This window comes from Anastrepha ludens, chromosome 3, assembly GCF_028408465.1.
Source record: "Anastrepha ludens isolate Willacy chromosome 3, idAnaLude1.1, whole genome shotgun sequence".
Taxonomy (NCBI): domain Eukaryota; kingdom Metazoa; phylum Arthropoda; class Insecta; order Diptera; family Tephritidae; genus Anastrepha; species Anastrepha ludens.
The window spans coordinates 68,117,401-68,135,876 of record NC_071499.1 but is presented as its reverse complement, the minus strand read 5'-3'; the positions used below and the strand labels follow the sequence as shown (position 1 = coordinate 68,135,876).

At 34.6% G+C, this 18,476-nt stretch overlaps 3 non-coding genes and 12 pseudogenes across 3 annotated transcripts; 14 read left to right on the top strand and 1 right to left on the bottom strand.

Annotated features, from left to right (window-relative positions):
• Window positions 1–479: 479 nt before the first annotated feature.
• Window positions 480–552, bottom strand: Trnar-ucg (transfer RNA arginine (anticodon UCG)). The gene has a single exon. It is a non-coding gene; the product is annotated as a tRNA-Arg (tRNA).
• Window positions 553–2,431: 1,879 nt separating this feature from the next.
• Window positions 2,432–2,550, top strand: LOC128859451 (5S ribosomal RNA; annotated as a pseudogene).
• An 800-nt stretch (window positions 2,551–3,350) lies between these two features.
• Window positions 3,351–3,469, top strand: LOC128859446 (5S ribosomal RNA; annotated as a pseudogene).
• A 1,577-nt stretch (window positions 3,470–5,046) lies between these two features.
• Window positions 5,047–5,172, top strand: LOC128859438 (5S ribosomal RNA; annotated as a pseudogene).
• Window positions 5,173–5,976: 804 nt separating this feature from the next.
• LOC128859418 (5S ribosomal RNA) lies at window positions 5,977–6,102 on the top strand (annotated as a pseudogene).
• Window positions 6,103–6,906: 804 nt separating this feature from the next.
• LOC128859435 (5S ribosomal RNA) lies at window positions 6,907–7,025 on the top strand. The gene has a single exon (XR_008454164.1). It is a non-coding gene; the product is annotated as a 5S ribosomal RNA (ribosomal RNA).
• An 803-nt stretch (window positions 7,026–7,828) lies between these two features.
• On the top strand, window positions 7,829–7,954 carry LOC128859406 (5S ribosomal RNA; annotated as a pseudogene).
• Window positions 7,955–9,525: 1,571 nt separating this feature from the next.
• On the top strand, window positions 9,526–9,644 carry LOC128859400 (5S ribosomal RNA). The gene has a single exon (XR_008454144.1). It is a non-coding gene; the product is annotated as a 5S ribosomal RNA (ribosomal RNA).
• An 808-nt stretch (window positions 9,645–10,452) lies between these two features.
• On the top strand, window positions 10,453–10,578 carry LOC128859443 (5S ribosomal RNA; annotated as a pseudogene).
• An 804-nt stretch (window positions 10,579–11,382) lies between these two features.
• On the top strand, window positions 11,383–11,508 carry LOC128859437 (5S ribosomal RNA; annotated as a pseudogene).
• An 804-nt stretch (window positions 11,509–12,312) lies between these two features.
• Window positions 12,313–12,438, top strand: LOC128859436 (5S ribosomal RNA; annotated as a pseudogene).
• A 1,578-nt stretch (window positions 12,439–14,016) lies between these two features.
• On the top strand, window positions 14,017–14,142 carry LOC128859434 (5S ribosomal RNA; annotated as a pseudogene).
• An 804-nt stretch (window positions 14,143–14,946) lies between these two features.
• Window positions 14,947–15,072, top strand: LOC128859439 (5S ribosomal RNA; annotated as a pseudogene).
• Window positions 15,073–16,645: 1,573 nt separating this feature from the next.
• Window positions 16,646–16,771, top strand: LOC128859442 (5S ribosomal RNA; annotated as a pseudogene).
• Window positions 16,772–17,575: 804 nt separating this feature from the next.
• LOC128859432 (5S ribosomal RNA) lies at window positions 17,576–17,701 on the top strand (annotated as a pseudogene).
• The last annotated feature ends 775 nt before the right edge of the window (window positions 17,702–18,476 follow it).

Below are 18,476 nucleotides of genomic sequence, written 5' to 3'. Positions count from 1 at the left end.
AAGCAACTTTACTTCCGATGTACTTAGATAATCGCTAAAATCAAGAAAAATGTAATAAAATATTGTTTTAATAACGTATATTTAATATATCTTTGCATTAAAAGCTAAAAAAATTAGTTTTATACTCACTTTTCATAAGACATCATATTAGCGTAATCAGCGGCAGTATTAAAATTTTTCCTGCAAATAATGCGTGACGTTTGATACAAAAATGGCGTTTTGGAACGCGGTGCATTTGCAGTACTGCCATATTTGCATTTCTGAACGCATTGCCAACACTGCAAAAGTACGTTGCGCATTATAATGCGTTTCTGAATATACCCTAACACTTTGTATTATTATTAAATTAATGGTGGTACGTAGGAAAATATATATCAAAATCCAATTCTTATGGCTTGATAGGTTTTTTTGTCGGTGGGATTGATTTAAATACATCAGTTTTATTAATTGGAGAAATAAAATAATCGACCACATATCTACGACCGTGACAGGACTCGAACCTGCAATCTTCGGATCCGAAGTCCGACGCCTTATCCATTAGGCCACACGGCCAGTTAAAACAAATCTGCTAAACGGTCAATACATACGAATGCACTACACATCTGTTCTTTTATTACTTGCAGACGAGTTGCCAGAACAGTTTGAAAGCCATAGTTGGAATGTTATTAATAGCTAACAAAAAACTTATGGCTAAATAAAAATATGCTTATGAATTAAAATTTTTAATTTATTGCTTTTATGAAACAATATAAAAATTTCCGTAAAAATACATACTCATAAAAGAAAAATATATTAAGTAAATAAGTATAAACTTCAGGTAATCACATACGGAGATCTTAGTTTTTCGGCTTAAAATAACATATATGTACATACATATTTATATGTGTGTATATATAATTCACATTTGGTTATCAATAACTTTCTTACTAAAAAAAAATCAACAAAAAAAAAGATTTTGTGTGATAACAATCTTTATTTTGTTTTTTACACGTTCCACTCCTTGTTTGTTTGTATACTGCATCTTTCTGATTCACAAGTGTCCAATATGATTGACGTACGATGCCATTTGCAAAAATTATTAAATAACATAACATAAATTATTTTCTATTAAATAACACAAATAAGTAAACTTATTTAATCAAATTTCGACATTAATATTTTTGCACTAATTTAAATTTTTTGTCCGCTTATAGTTTGTAACATCAGAAATACGGACGGATTTTTAGTCTTAACGTACGAAAAGTGAGCGTAGTTCTTATGAAATCTCAATATAAATGTCGGATCTAAACAAGAATGATAGGTTTTTGATAAACATATCCTAAGTGACGTCAGCCCATTAGCTAATTCTGTAAACTTCGCTCAGAGGCGAATAGCGATCTGTTATCCAGCGCCCCTCTAACAGACTTTTCACCATGGGATCTAAATGAGTGTGACATAGCGTATACCCTTGTGTGCAAGTGCGCATGGGTATAAAATTTACAGACTCACTCGAAATCTATTGTTATTGCTCTCAAACCCACAATTGACATATCACGTTTGCCACAAAGAGATCGTCCCGCGTTAAATGAAGATTAGCAGAGATAAGTATATCAAAAAGAGCGCACTCGACGAGCCAATAGTCAAATTAGATTTAGATTTAAAAACTCATTGCTCGGTTTTAATGTATTTCTAAGTGATCCAATAACTAAAACAAACAAAACAAGTTAAAATAAAAATAGTTTAAAAAAACTAAATAACACGCTTTTATTGCCAATCGAACTAAAAAGTAGAAAATAAATTTTAATGACAAAGATACCTATAATGAAGTAATAGCAAATCGAACGATCAGTCATAGTCAACTACCTCAGAACAGAATTATAACAAAAATTAAGATACGAATAGAATAATTCAAATTAGAGTTAAAAGCGTGTGATGCTTGATATAGTAAATATTACAATCATTCTATTGGCAACTACCTATGTACAGAAGGTTATGAAAGTGAAGCAAACTGCAATAAATGAGTACACCACAATAGGAATAACGGTTTATTTTGAGTTTTGGTGTCATAGGCGGTGGTTTTTATTGTTTCTTAAAGAAGAAAACGTATATGAGAGCAGACAATTTCACTAGAAGGACTGTAGTTGCAGAGCGAAAATAACTACCACTATCCCATTTAAGCATTGCTACCAAATTTAAAAATAATATATAGTACCATATGTGTATACATGAAGATAGCGAAAAGATGCCAACCCAATATTTAAGCATAAATTAACAATTGGAAAATGGTAGGGATATGTATTAAATCGTTATACACTCATTGAAATAATTCTTATATGTATATACATATGTATCTGATTGTTTTAGGGTCTCGTTATGTGCATAGGTATCATTAAAATAGTTGGTATTCATATTTGGTTTGTTTGAAGTGAGTGTACTGGTGGGGATTTAAATGGTCAACGACCATACCACGCTGAAAACATCGGTTCTCGTCCAATCACCGAAATTAGGCAGCGTCGGGCGCGGTTAGTACTTGGATGGGGGACCGCTTGGGAACACCGCGTGTTGTTGACATCCAACAATTTTTTCCTTCTTTTTTCTTCATTTTATTTTTGCATTTCTTATTAATATAATATTTCTTTGAAATCATAATTTTATACTCTGCTCTTATATTAACGTTTGCTATTTATATTTCAATGAATTTCTTTACTCGTTTTTACTCCATTTGGTTAGTAAAATTATTTAATTCGTTTATTTATGTAATCACTCCTTTAATGTTTTCGAGTTTACTTTAATTAGTTAAAGAATTAATTTTATATTTTATAAAATGTTTTATACATAAAATTCAAGCCGAATAAAAAGAGCTTGCAACAGCCACCCAAAAACTACATACAACAAGCAAACACTTACAACTGGAATAACTGAGAAATTCGCAATAAATGAGTACACCACAATAGGAATAACGGTTTATTTTGAGTTTTGGTGTCATAGGCGGTGTTTTTTATTGTTTCTTAAAGAAGAAAACGTATATGAGAGCAGACAATTTCACTAGAAGGACAGTAGTTGCAGAGCGAAAATAACTACCACTATCCCATTTAAGCATTGCTACCAAATTTAGAAATAATATATAGTACCATATGTGTATACATGAAGATAGCGAAAAGATGCCAACCCAATATTTAAGCATAAATTAACAATTGGAAAATGGTAGGGATATGTATTAAATCGTTATACACTCATTGAAATAATTCTTATATGTATATACATATGTATCTGATTGTTTTAGGGTCTCGTTATGTGCATAGGTATCATTAAAATAGTTGGTATTCATATTTGGTTTGTTTGAAGTGAGTGTACTGGTGGGGATTTAAATGGTCAACGACCATACCACGCTGAAAACATCGGTTCTCGTCCAATCACCGAAATTAGGCAGCGTCGGGCGCGGTTAGTACTTGGATGGGGGACCGCTTGGGAACACCGCGTGTTGTTGACATCCAACAATTTTTTCCTTCTTTTTTCTTCATTTTATTTTTGCATTTCTTATTAACATAATACAGGGTGGCGCACGAATCGTGCTACAAAAACAAAACGTAATAACTTTCTTTCTAATCAATGTATTTAACTTTTTGTTTTTTTTTTGTATAGATAATTCAATTTTATTTTATGTAACTAATTAGTTTTGAAAATAATAGAACGTAAATGACCTCCATGCTCATTCACGCATATGCGACACCTGATGAGAAAATTGTTCATTGCGCACTGAAGGGTTGAAGTCGGGATCGCCTCAATTATTGTTGTGATGAACTGCTTCAATTCAGTCAAATTACTTGGTTTTGTTTTACACACCTCTTGTTTGAGATAACCCCATTAAAAAAATCTGGTGCAGTGAGGTCAGGTGACCTTGGGGGCCAGCGGAAAGTGGAATTTCTGGATATCAATTTATTTCTAAATTTTCGTTGGAGCTCCTCCATAACCGGTCTGGCTATATGTGCAGTTGCTCCATCTTGTTGGAACCAAATGCTGTTAAAAGGGATACGTCTTCGCCGCAGTTCTGGATAAAAAAACTCCTTCAACATGTTTAAATAACGGCCCCCATTTACAGTCGCTGTTACACCGTTTTCTTCGAAGAAGTATGGCCCGACAATGCACCTTGATGAAACTGCGCACCACACTGTGACTCGTTCTGGGTGCAGTTCCATCTCATGGAGTATTTGCGGATTTGATTGACTCCATATACGGCAATTTTGCTTGTTTACATTGCCGTTTAGATCAAAATGGGCCTCATCAGACATAAACAAGCAATTTATGAAGTTGTTGTCTTCTTCGGCCATTTCAATAATTTTTTGGCAAAATTCCAGGCGAATAGGCAAATCCAGAGGGTTTAATTTGCTTGTGATTTGAACTTTGTACGGAAACAAGTTTAAGTCATCATGAACTATCCGCTGCAATGACCGTCTGCTAACTCCAATTTGCGCCGACAAGTTACGAGTCGAAACTCTTGGATTTGCCTGAATTGACGATGCTACAGCCGCGATTGTGGCTTCGACCCGAACATGGGGATCTCGATGGTACGGTCTGCGTGCGATGCTTCCAGATTCAGCAAACATGTTCACCAGCCTCATAATGGTCCATCTGCTCGGGGGAGTGCCGCCAAACTCCCGCCTAAATTCCCTTTGGACGGAAATGATGGACTGCAAAGCATGGTACCGCTGCACTATCCAAATCCTCTTTTCGGTATCCCAAGCCTCCATTTTTTGTAAATCTAAATACTAATCTGCAAAATAACAAAAAAAAAAAAAAGCCGATTACTCACACAGAAAAAAAGTTATTACGTTTTGTTTTTGTAGCACGATTCGTGCGCCACCCTGTATTTATTTGAAATTATAATTTGAAACTCTTCTCTGATATTAACGTTTGCTATTTGTATTTCAATGAATTTCTTTATTCGTATATATACATGTATATGTATATGATTTTTTTGGGGTCTCGTTATGTGCATAGGTATCATTAAAATAGTTGGTATTCATATTTGGTTTGTTTGAAGTGAGTGTACTGGTGGGGATTTAAATGGTCAACGACCATACCACGCTGAAAACATCGGTTCTCGTCCGATCACCGAAATTAAGCAGCGTCGGGTATCGGGCGCGGTTAGTACTTGGATGGGGGACCGCTTGGGAACACCGCGTGTTGTTGACATCCAACAATTTTTTCCTTCTTTTTTCTTCATTTTATTTTTGCATTTCTTATTAATATAATATTTCTTTGAAATCATAATTTTATACTCTGCTCTTATATTAACGTTTGCTATTTATATTTCAATGAATTTCTTTACTCGTTTTTACTCCATTTGGTTAGTAAAATTATTTAATTCGTTTATTTATGTAATCACTCCTTTAATGTTTTCGAGTTTGCTTTATTTAGTTAAAGAATTAATTTTATATTTTATAAAATGTTTTATGCATAAAATTCAAGCCGAATAGAAAGAGCTTGCAACAGCCACCCAAAAACTACATACAACAAGCAAACACTTACAACTGGAATAACTGAGAAATTCGCAATAAATGAGTACACCACAATAGGAATAACGGTTTATTTTGAGTTTTGGTGTCATAGGCGGTGTTTTTTATTGTTTCTTAAAGAAGAAAACGTATATGAGAGCAGACAATTTCACTAGAAGGACAGTAGTTACAGAGCGAAAATATCTACCACTATCCCATTTAAGCATTGCTACCAAATTTAGAAATAATATGTATATAGTACCATATGTGTATACATGAAGATAGCGAAAAGATGCCAACCCAATATTTAAGCATAAATTAACAATTGGAAAATGGTAGGGATATGTATTAAATCGTTATACACTCATTGAAATAATTCTTATATGTATATACATATGTATCTGATTGTTTTAGGGTCTCGTTATGTGCATAGGTATCATTAAAATAGTTGGTATTCATATTTGGTTTGTTTGAAGTGAGTGTACTGGTGGGGATTTAAATTGTCAACGACCATACCACGCTGAAAACATCGGTTCTCGTCCGATCACCGAAATTAAGCAGCGTCGGGTGTCGGGCGCGGTTAGTACTTGGATGGGGGACCGCTTGGGAACACCGCGTGTTGTTGACATCCAACAATTTTTTCCTTCTTTTTTCTTCATTTTATTTTTGCATTTCTTATTAATATAATATTTCATTGAAATCATAATTTTATACTCTGCTCTTATATTAACGTTTGCTATTTATATTTCAATGAATTTCTTTACTCGTTTTTACTCCATTTGGTTAGTAAAATTATTTAATTCGTTTATTTATGTAATCACTCCTTTAATGTTTTCGAGTTTACTTTATTTAGTTAAAGAATTAATTTTATATTTTATAAAATGTTTTATGCATAAAATTCAAGCCGAATAAAAAGAGCTTGCAACAGCCACCCAAAAACTACATACAACAAGCAAACACTTACAACTGGAATAACTGAGAAATTCGCAATAAATGAGTACACCACAATAGGAATAACGGTTTATTTTGAGTTTTGGTGTCATAGGCGGTGTTTTTTATTGTTTCTTAAAGAAGAAAACGTATATGAGAGCAGACAATTTCACTAGAAGGACAGTAGTTGCAGAGCGAAAATAACTACCACTATCCCATTTAAGCATTGCTACCAAATTTAGAAATAATATATAGTACCATATGTGTATACATGAAGATAGCGAAAAGATGCCAACCCAATATTTAAGCATAAATTAACAATTGGAAAATGGTAGGGATATGTATTAAATCGTTATACACTCATTGAAATAATTCTTATATGTATATACATATGTATGTATCTGATTGTTTTAGGGTCTCGTTATGTGCATAGGTATCATTAAAATAGTTGGTATTCATATTTGGTTTGTTTGAAGTGAGTGTACTGGTGGAGATTTAAATTGTCAACGACCATACCACGCTGAAAACATCGGTTCTCGTCCGATCACCGAAATTAGGCAGCGTCGGGCGCGGTTAGTACTTGGATGGGGGACCGCTTGGGAACACCGCGTGTTGTTGACATCCAACAATTTTTTCCTTCTTTTTTCTTCATTTTATTTTTGCATTTCTTATTAATATAATATTTCTTTGAAATCATAATTTTATACTCTGCTCTTATATTAACGTTTGCTATTTATATTTCAATGAATTTCTTTACTCGTTTTTACTCCATTTGGTTAATAAAATTATTTAATTCGTTTATTTATGTAATCACTCCTTTAATGTTTTCGAGTTTACTTTATTTAGTTAAAAAATTAATTTTATATTTTATAAAATGTTTTATGCATAAAATTCAAGCCGAATAAAAAGAGCTTGCAACAGCCACCCAAAAACTACATACAACAAGCAAACACTTACAACTGGAATAACTGAGAAATTCGCAATAAATGAGTACACCACAGTAGGAAAACGGTTTATTTTGAGTTTTGGTGTCATAGGCGGTGTTTTTTATTGTTTCTTAAAGAAGAAAACGTATATGAGAGCAGACAATTTCACTAGAAGGACAGTAGTTACAGAGCGAAAATATCTACCACTATCCCATTTAAGCATTGCTACCAAATTTAGAAATAATATGTATATAGTACCATATGTGTATACATGAAGATAGCGAAAAGATGCCAACCCAATATTTAAGCATAAATTAACAATTGGAAAATGGTAGGGATGTGTATTAAATCGTTATACACTCATTGAAATAATTCTTATATGTATATACATATGTATCTGATTGTTTTAGGGTCTCGTTATGTGCATAGGTATCATTAAAATAGTTGGTATTCATATTTGGTTTGTTTGAAGTGAGTGTACTGGTGGGGATTTAAATTGTCAACGACCATACCACGCTGAAAACATCGGTTCTCGTCCGATCACCGAAATTAAGCAGCGTCGGGTGTCGGGCGCGGTTAGTACTTGGATGGGGGACCGCTTGGGAACACCGCGTGTTGTTGACATCCAACAATTTTTTCCTTCTTTTTTCTTCATTTTATTTTTGCATTTCTTATTAACATAATACAGGGTGGCGCACGAATCGTGCTACAAAAACAAAACGTAATAACTTTCTTTCTAATCAATGTATTTAACTTTTTGTTTTTTTATTGTATAGATAATTCAATTTTATTTTATGTAACTAATTAGTTTTGAAAATAATAGAACGTAAATGACCTCCATGCTCATTCACGCATATGCGACACCTGATGAGAAAATTGTTCATTGCGCACTGAAGGGTTGAAGTCGGGATCGCCTCAATTATTGTTGTGATGAACTGCTTCAATTCAGTCAAATTACTTGGTTTTGTTTTACACACCTCTTGTTTGAGATAACCCCATTAAAAAAATCTGGTGCAGTGAGGTCAGGTGACCTTGGGGGCCAGCGGAAAGTGGAATTTCTGGATATCAATTTATTTCTAAATTTTCGTTGGAGCTCCTCCATAACCGGTCTGGCTATATGTGCAGTTGCTCCATCTTGCTGGAACCAAATGCTGTTAAAAGGGATACGTCTTCGCCGCAGTTCTGGATAAAAAAACTCCTTCAACATGTTTAAATAACGGCCCCCATTTACAGTCGCTGTTACACCGTTTTCTTCGAAGAAGTATGGCCCGACAATGCACCTTGATGAAACTGCGCACCACACTGTGACTCGTTCTGGGTGCAGTTCCATCTCATGGAGTATTTGCGGATTTGATTGACTCCATATACGGCAATTTTGCTTGTTTACATTGCCGTTTAGATCAAAATGGGCCTCATCAGACATAAACAAGCAATTTATGAAGTTGTTGTCTTCTTCGGCCATTTCAATAATTTTTTGGCAAAATTCCAGGCGAATAGGCAAATCCAGAGGGTTTAATTTGCTTGTGATTTGAACTTTGTACGGAAACAAGTTTAAGTCATCATGAACTATCCGCTGCAATGACCGTCTGCTAACTCCAATTTGCGCCGACAAGTTACGAGTCGAAACTCTTGGATTTGCCTGAATTGACGATGCTACAGCCGCGATTGTGGCTTCGACCCGAACATGGGGATCTCGATGGTACGGTCTGCGTGCGATGCTTCCAGATTCAGCAAACATGTTCACCAGCCTCATAATGGTCCATCTGCTCGGGGGAGTGCCGCCAAACTCCCGCCTAAATTCCCTTTGGACGGAAATGATGGACTGCAAAGCATGGTACCGCTGCACTATCCAAATCCTCTTTTCGATATCCCAAGTCTCCATTTTTTGTAAATCTAAATACTAATCTGCAAAATAAAAAAAAAAAAACCGATTACTCACACAGAAAAAAAGTTATTACGTTTTGTTTTTGTAGCACGATTCGTGCGCCACCCTGTATTTATTTGAAATTATAATTTGAAACTCTTCTCTGATATTAACGTTTGCTATTTGTATTTCAATGAATTTCTTTATTCGTATATATATATGTATATGTATATGATTTTTTTGGGGTCTCGTTATGTGCATAGGTATCATTAAAATAGTTGGTATTCATATTTGGTTTGTTTGAAGTGAGTGTACGGTGGGGATTTAAATTGTCAACGACCATACCACGCTGAAAACATCGGTTCTCGTCCGATCACCGAAATTAGGCAGCGTCGGGCGCGGTTAGTACTTGGATGGGGGACCGCTTGGGAACACCGCGTGTTGTTGACATCCAACAATTTTTTCCTTCTTTTTTCTTCATTTTATTTTTGCATTTCTTATTAATATAATATTTCTTTGAAATCATAATTTTATACTCTGCTCTTATATTAACGTTTGCTATTTATATTTCAATGAATTTCTTTACTCGTTTTTACTCCATTTGGTTAGTAAAATTATTTAATTCGTTTATTTATGTAATCACTCCTTTAATGTTTTCGAGTTTACTTTATTTAGTTAAAGAATTAATTTTATATTTTATAAAATGTTTTATGCATAAAATTCAAGCCGAATAAAAAGAGCTTGCAACAGCCACCCAAAAACTACATACAACAAGCAAACACTTACAACTGGAATAACTGAGAAATTCGCAATAAATGAGTACACCACAATAGGAATAACGGTTTATTTTGAGTTTTGGTGTTATAGGCGGTGTTTTTTATTGTTTCTTAAAGAAGAAAACGTATATGAGAGCAGACAATTTCACTAGAAGGACAGTAGTTACAGAGCGAAAATATCTACCACTATCCCATTTAAGCATTGCTACCAAATTTAGAAATAATATGTATATAGTACCATATGTGTATACATGAAGATAGCGAAAAGATGCCAACCCAATATTTAAGCATAAATTAACAATTGGAAAATGGTAGGGATATGTATTAAATCGTTATACACTCATTGAAATAATTCTTATATGTATATACATATGTATGTATCTGATTGTTTTAGGGTCTCGTTATGTGCATAGGTATCATTAAAATAGTTGGTATTCATATTTGGTTTGTTTGAAGTGAGTGTACTGGTGGTGATTTAAATTGTCAACGACCATACCACGCTGAAAACATCGGTTCTCGTCCGATCACCGAAATTAAGCAGCGTCGGGTATCGGGCGCGGTTAGTACTTGGATGGGGGAGCGCTTGGGAACACCGCGTGTTGTTGACATCCAACAATTTTTTCCTTCTTTTTTCTTCATTTTATTTTTGCATTTCTTATTAATATAATATTTCTTTGAAATCATAATTTTATACTCTGCTCTTATATTAACGTTTGCTATTTATATTTCAATGAATTTCTTTACTCGCTTTTACTCCATTTGGTTAGTAAAATTATTTAATTCGTTTATTTATGTAATCACTCCTTTAATGTTTTCGAGTTTACTTTATTTAGTTAAAGAATTAATTTTATATTTTATAAAATGTTTTATGCATAAAATTCAAGCCGAATAGAAAGAGCTTGCAACAGCCACCCAAAAACTACATACAACAAGCAAACACTTACAACTGGAATAACTGAGAAATTCGCAATTAATGAGTACACCACAATAGGAGTAACGGTTTATTTTGAGTTTTGGTGTCATAGGCGGTGTTTTTTATTGTTTCTTAAAGAAGAAAACGTATATGAGAGCAGACAATTTCACTAGAAGGACAGTAGTTGCAGAGCGAAAATAACTACCACTATCCCATTTAAGCATTGCTACCAAATTTAGAAATAATATATAGTACCATATGTGTATACATGAAGATAGCGAAAAGATGCCAACCCAATATTTAAGCATAAATTAACAATTGGAAAATGGTAGGGATGTGTATTAAATCGTTATACACTCATTGAAATAATTCTTATATGTATATACATATGTATGTATCTGATTGTTTTAGGGTCTCGTTATGTGCATAGGTATCATTAAAATAGTTGGTATTCATATTTGGTTTGTTTGAAGTGAGTGTACTGGTGGAGATTTAAATTGTCAACGACCATACCACGCTGAAAACATCGGTTCTCGTCCGATCACCGAAATTAAGCAGCGTCGGGTATCGGGCGCGGTTAGTACTTGGATGGGGGACCGCTTGGGAACACCGCGTGTTGTTGACATCCAACAATTTTTTCCTTCTTTTTTCTTCATTTTATTTTTGCATTTCTTATTAATATAATATTTCTTTGAAATCATAATTTTATACTCTGCTCTTATATTAACGTTTGCTATTTATATTTCAATGAATTTCTTTACTCGTTTTTACTCCATTTGGTTAGTAAAATTATTTAATTCGTTTATTTATGTAATCACTCCTTTAATGTTTTCGAGTTTGCTTTATTTAGTTAAAGAATTAATTTTATATTTTATAAAATGTTTTATGCATAAAATTCAAGCCGAATAGAAAGAGCTTGCAACAGCCACCCAAAAACTACATACAACAAGCAAACACTTACAACTGGAATAACTGAGAAATTCGCAATAAATGAGTACACCACAATAGGAATAACGGTTTATTTTGAGTTTTGGTGTCATAGGCGGTGTTTTTTATTGTTTCTTAAAGAAGAAAACGTATATGAGAGCAGACAATTTCACTAGAAGGACAGTAGTTGCAGAGCGAAAATAACTACCACTATCCCATTTAAGCATTGCTACCAAATTTAGAAATAATATGTATATAGTACCATATGTGTATACATGAAGATAGCGAAAAGATGCCAACCCAATATTTAAGCATAAATTAACAATTGGAAAATGGTAGGGATGTGTATTAAATCGTTATACACTCATTGAAATAATTCTTATATGTATATACATATGTATCTGATTGATTTAGGGTCTCGTTATGTGCATAGGTATCATTAAAATAGTTGGTATTCATATTTGGTTTGTTTGAAGTGAGTGTACTGGTGGGGATTTAAATTGTCAACGACCATACCACGCTGAAAACATCGGTTCTCGTCCGATCACCGAAATTAAGCAGCGTCGGGTATCGGGCGCGGTTAGTACTTGGATGGGGGACCGCTTGGGAACACCGCGTGTTGTTGACATCCAACAATTTTTTCCTTCTTTTTTCTTCATTTTATTTTTGCATTTCTTATTAACATAATACAGGGTGGCGCACGAATCGTGCTACAAAAACAAAACGTAATAACTTTCTTTCTAATCAATGTATTTAACTTTTTGTTTTTTTATTGTATAGATAATTCAATTTTATTTTATGTAACTAATTAGTTTTGAAAATAATAGAACGTAAATGACCTCCATGCTCATTCACGCATATGCGACACCTGATGAGAAAATTGTTCATTGCGCACTGAAGGGTTGAAGTCGGGATCGCCTCAATTATTGTTGTGATGGACTGCTTCAATTCAGTCAAATTACTTGGTTTTGTTTTACACACCTCTTGTTTGAGATAACCCCATAAAAAAAAATCTGGTGCAGTGAGGTCAGGTGACCTTGGGGGCCAGCGGAAAGTGGAATTTCTGGATATCAATTTATTTCTAAATTTTCGTTGGAGCTCCTCCATAACCGGTCTGGCTATATGTGCAGTTGCTCCATCTTGTTGGAACCAAATGCTGTTAAAAGGGATACGTCTTCGCCGCAGTTCTGGATAAAAAAACTCCTTCAACATGTTTAAATAACGGCCCCCATTTACAGTCGCTGTTACACCGTTTTCTTCGAAGAAGTATGGCCCGACAATGCACCTTGATGAAACTGCGCACCACACTGTGACTCGTTCTGGGTGCAGTTCCATCTCATGGAGTATTTGCGGATTTGATTGACTCCATATACGGCAATTTTGCTTGTTTACATTGCCGTTTAGATCAAAATGGGCCTCATCAGACATAAACAAGCAATTTATGAAGTTGTTGTCTTCTTCGGCCATTTCAATAATTTTTTGGCAAAATTCCAGGCGAATAGGCAAATCCAGAGGGTTTAATTTGCTTGTGATTTGAACTTTGTACGGAAACAAGTTTAAGTCATCATGAACTATCCGCTGCAATGACCGTCTGCTAACTCCAATTTGCGCCGACAAGTTACGAGTCGAAACTCTTGGATTTGCCTGAATTGACGATGCTACAGCCGCGATTGTGGCTTCGACCCGAACATGGGGATCTCGATGGTACGGTCTGCGTGCGATGCTTCCAGATTCAGCAAACATGTTCACCAGCCTCATAATGGTCCATCTGCTCGGGGGAGTGCCGCCAAACTCCCGCCTAAATTCCCTTTGGACGGAAATGATGGACTGCAAAGCATGGTACCGCTGCACTATCCAAATCCTCTTTTCGGTATCCCAAGCCTCCATTTTTTGTAAATCTAAATACTAATCTGCAAAATAACAAAAAAAAAAAAAAGCCGATTACTCACACAGAAAAAAAGTTATTACGTTTTGTTTTTGTAGCACGATTCGTGCGCCACCCTGTATTTATTTGAAATTATAATTTGAAACTCTTCTCTGATATTAACGTTTGCTATTTGTATTTCAATGAATTTCTTTATTCGTATATATACATGTATATGTATATGATTTTTTTGGGGTCTCGTTATGTGCATAGGTATCATTAAAATAGTTGGTATTCATATTTGGTTTGTTTGAAGTGAGTGTACTGGTGGGGATTTAAATGGTCAACGACCATACCACGCTGAAAACATCGGTTCTCGTCCGATCACCGAAATTAAGCAGCGTCGGGTATCGGGCGCGGTTAGTACTTGGATGGGGGACCGCTTGGGAACACCGCGTGTTGTTGACATCCAACAATTTTTTCCTTCTTTTTTCTTCATTTTATTTTTGCATTTCTTATTAATATAATATTTCTTTGAAATCATAATTTTATACTCTGCTCTTATATTAACGTTTGCTATTTATATTTCAATGAATTTCTTTACTCGTTTTTACTCCATTTGGTTAGTAAAATTATTTAATTCGTTTATTTATGTAATCACTCCTTTAATGTTTTCGAGTTTGCTTTATTTAGTTAAAGAATTAATTTTATATTTTATAAAATGTTTTATGCATAAAATTCAAGCCGAATAGAAAGAGCTTGCAACAGCCACCCAAAAACTACATACAACAAGCAAACACTTACAACTGGAATAACTGAGAAATTCGCAATAAATGAGTACACCACAATAGGAATAACGGTTTATTTTGAGTTTTGGTGTCATAGGCGGTGTTTTTTATTGTTTCTTAAAGAAGAAAACGTATATGAGAGCAGACAATTTCACTAGAAGGACAGTAGTTGCAGAGCGAAAATAACTACCACTATCCCATTTAAGCATTGCTACCAAATTTAGAAATAATATGTATATAGTACCATATGTGTATACATGAAGATAGCGAAAAGATGCCAACCCAATATTTAAGCATAAATTAACAATTGGAAAATGGTAGGGATGTGTATTAAATCGTTATACACTCATTGAAATAATTCTTATGTGTATATACATATGTATCTGATTGTTTTAGGGTCTCGTTATGTGCATAGGTATCATTAAAATAGTTGGTATTCATATTTGGTTTGTTTGAAGTGAGTGTACTGGTGGTGATTTAAATGGTCAACGACCATACCACGCTGAAAACATCGGTTCTCGTACGATCACCGAAATTAAGCAGCGTCGGGTATCGGGCGCGGTTAGTACTTGGATGGGGGACCGCTTGGGAACACCGCGTGTTGTTGACATCCAACAATTTTTTCCTTCTTTTTTCTTCATTTTATTTGTGCATTTCTTATTAACATAATACAGGGTGGCGCACGAATCGTGCTACAAAAACAAAACGTAATAACTTTCTTTCTAATCAATGTATTTAACTTTTTGTTTTTTTATTGTATAGATAATTCAATTTTATTTTATGTAACTAATTAGTTTTGAAAATAATAGAACGTAAATGACCTCCATGCTCATTCACGCATATGCGACACCTGATGAGAAAATTGTTCATTGCGCACTGAAGGGTTGAAGTCGGGATCGCCTCAATTATTGTTGTGATGGACTGCTTCAATTCAGTCAAATTACTTGGTTTTGTTTTACACACCTCTTGTTTGAGATAACCCCATAAAAAAAAATCTGGTGCAGTGAGGTCAGGTGACCTTGGGGGCCAGCGGAAAGTGGAATTTCTGGATATCAATTTATTTCTAAATTTTCGTTGGAGCTCCCCCATAACCGGTCTGGCTATATGTGCAGTTGCTCCATCTTGCTGGAACCAAATGCTGTTAAAAGGGATACGTCTTCGCCGCAGTTCTGGATAAAAAAACTCCTTCAACATGTTTAAATAACGGCCCCCATTTACAGTCGCTGTTACACCGTTTTCTTCGAAGAAGTATGGCCCGACAATGCACCTTGATGAAACTGCGCACCACACTGTGACTCGTTCTGGGTGCAGTTCCATCTCATGGAGTATTTGCGGATTTGATTGACTCCATATACGGCAATTTTGCTTGTTTACATTGCCGTTTAGATCAAAATGGGCCTCATCAGACATAAACAAGCAATTTATGAAGTTGTTGTCTTCTTCGGCCATTTCAATAATTTTTTGGCAAAATTCCAGGCGAATAGGCAAATCCAGAGGGTTTAATTTGCTTGTGATTTGAACTTTGTACGGAAACAAGTTTAAGTCATCATGAACTATCCGCTGCAATGACCGTCTGCTAACTCCAATTTGCGCCGACAAGTTACGAGTCGAAACTCTTGGATTTGCCTGAATTGACGATGCTACAGCCGCGATTGTGGCTTCGACCCGAACATGGGGATCTCGATGGTACGGTCTGCGTGCGATGCTTCCAGATTCAGCAAACATGTTCACCAGCCTCATAATGGTCCATCTGCTCGGGGGAGTGCCGCCAAACTCCCGCCTAAATTCCCTTTGGACGGAAATGATGGACTGCAAAGCATGGTACCGCTGCACTATCCAAATCCTCTTTTCGGTATCCCAAGCCTCCATTTTTTGTAAATCTAAATACTAATCTGCAAAATAAAAAAAAAAAAAGCCGATTACTCACACAGAAAAAAATTATTACGTTTTGTTTTTGTAGCACGATTCGTGCGCCACCCTGTATTTATTTGAAATTATAATTTGAAACTCTTCTCTGATATTAACGTTTGCTATTTGTATTTCAATGAATTTCTTTATTCGTATATATACATGTATATGTATATGATTTTTTTGGGGTCTCGTTATGTGCATAGGTATCATTAAAATAGTTGGTATTCATATTTGGTTTGTTTGAAGTGAGTGTACTGGTGGGGATTTAAATTGTCAACGACCATACCACGCTGAAAACATCGGTTCTCGTCCGATCACCGAAATTAAGCAGCGTCGGGTATCGGGCGCGGTTAGTACTTGGATGGGGGAGCGCTTGGGAACACCGCGTGTTGTTGACATCCAACAATTTTTTCCTTCTTTTTTCTTCATTTTATTTTTGCATTTCTTATTAATATAATATTTCTTTGAAATCATAATTTTATACTCTGCTCTTATATTAACGTTTGCTATTTATATTTCAATGAATTTCTTTACTCGTTTTTACTCCATTTGGTTAGTAAAATTATTTAATTCGTTTATTTATGTAATCACTCCTTTAATGTTTTCGAGTTTACTTTATTTAGTTAAAGAATTAATTTTATATTTTATAAAATGTTTTATGCATAAAATTCAAGCCGAATAGAAAGAGCTTGCAACAGCCACCCAAAAACTACATACAACAAGCAAACACTTACAACTGGAATAACTGAGAAATTCGCAATAAATGAGTACACCACAATAGGAATAACGGTTTATTTTGAGTTTTGGTGTCATAGGCGGTGTTTTTTATTGTTTCTTAAAGAAGAAAACGTATATGAGAGCAGACAATTTCACTAGAAGGACAGTAGTTGCAGAGCGAAAATAACTACCACTATCCCATTTAAGCATTGCTACCAAATTTAGAAATAATATGTATATAGTACCATATGTGTATACATGAAGATAGCGAAAAGATGCCAACCCAATATTTAAGCATAAATTAACAATTGGAAAATGGTAGGGATGTGTATTAAATCGTTATACACTCATTGAAATAATTCTTATATGTATATACATATGTATCTGATTGTTTTAGGGTCTCGTTATGTGCATAGGTATCATTAAAATAGTTGGTATTCATATTTGGTTTGTTTGAAGTGAGTGTACTGGTGGGGATTTAAATGGTCAACGACCATACCACGCTGAAAACATCGGTTCTCGTCCGATCACCGAAATTAAGCAGCGTCGGGTATCGGGCGCGGTTAGTACTTGGATGGGGGACCGCTTGGGAACACCGCGTGTTGTTGACATCCAACAATTTTTTCCTTCTTTTTTCTTCATTTTATTTTTGCATTTCTTATTAATATAATATTTCTTTGAAATCATAATTTTATACTCTGCTCTTATATTAACGTTTGCTATTTATATTTCAATGAATTTCTTTACTCGTTTTTACTCCATTTGGTTAGTAAAATTATTTAATTCGTTTATTTATGTAATCACTCCTTTAATGTTTTCGAGTTTGCTTTATTTAGTTAAAGAATTAATTTTATATTTTATAAAATGTTTTATGCATAAAATTCAAGCCGAATAAAAAGAGCTTGCAACAGCCACCCAAAAACTACATACAACAAGCAAACACTTACAACTGGAATAACTGAGAAATTCGCAATAAATGAGTACACCACAATAGGAATAACGGTTTATTTTGAGTTTTGGTGTCATAGGCGGTGTTTTTTATTGTTTCTTAAAGAAGAAAACGTATATGAGAGCAGACAATTTCACTAGAAGGACAGTAGTTGCAGAGCGAAAATAACTACCACTATCCCATTTAAGCATTGCTACCAAATTTAGAAATAATATGTATATAGTACCATATGTGTATACATGAAGATAGCGAAAAGATGCCAACCCAATATTTAAGCATAAATTAACAATTGGAAAATGGTAGGGATGTGTATTAAATCGTTATACACTCATTGAAATAATTCTTATATGTATATACATATGTATCTGATTGTTTTAGGGTCTCGTTATGTGCATAGGTATCATTAAAATAGTTGGTATTCATATTTGGTTTGTTTG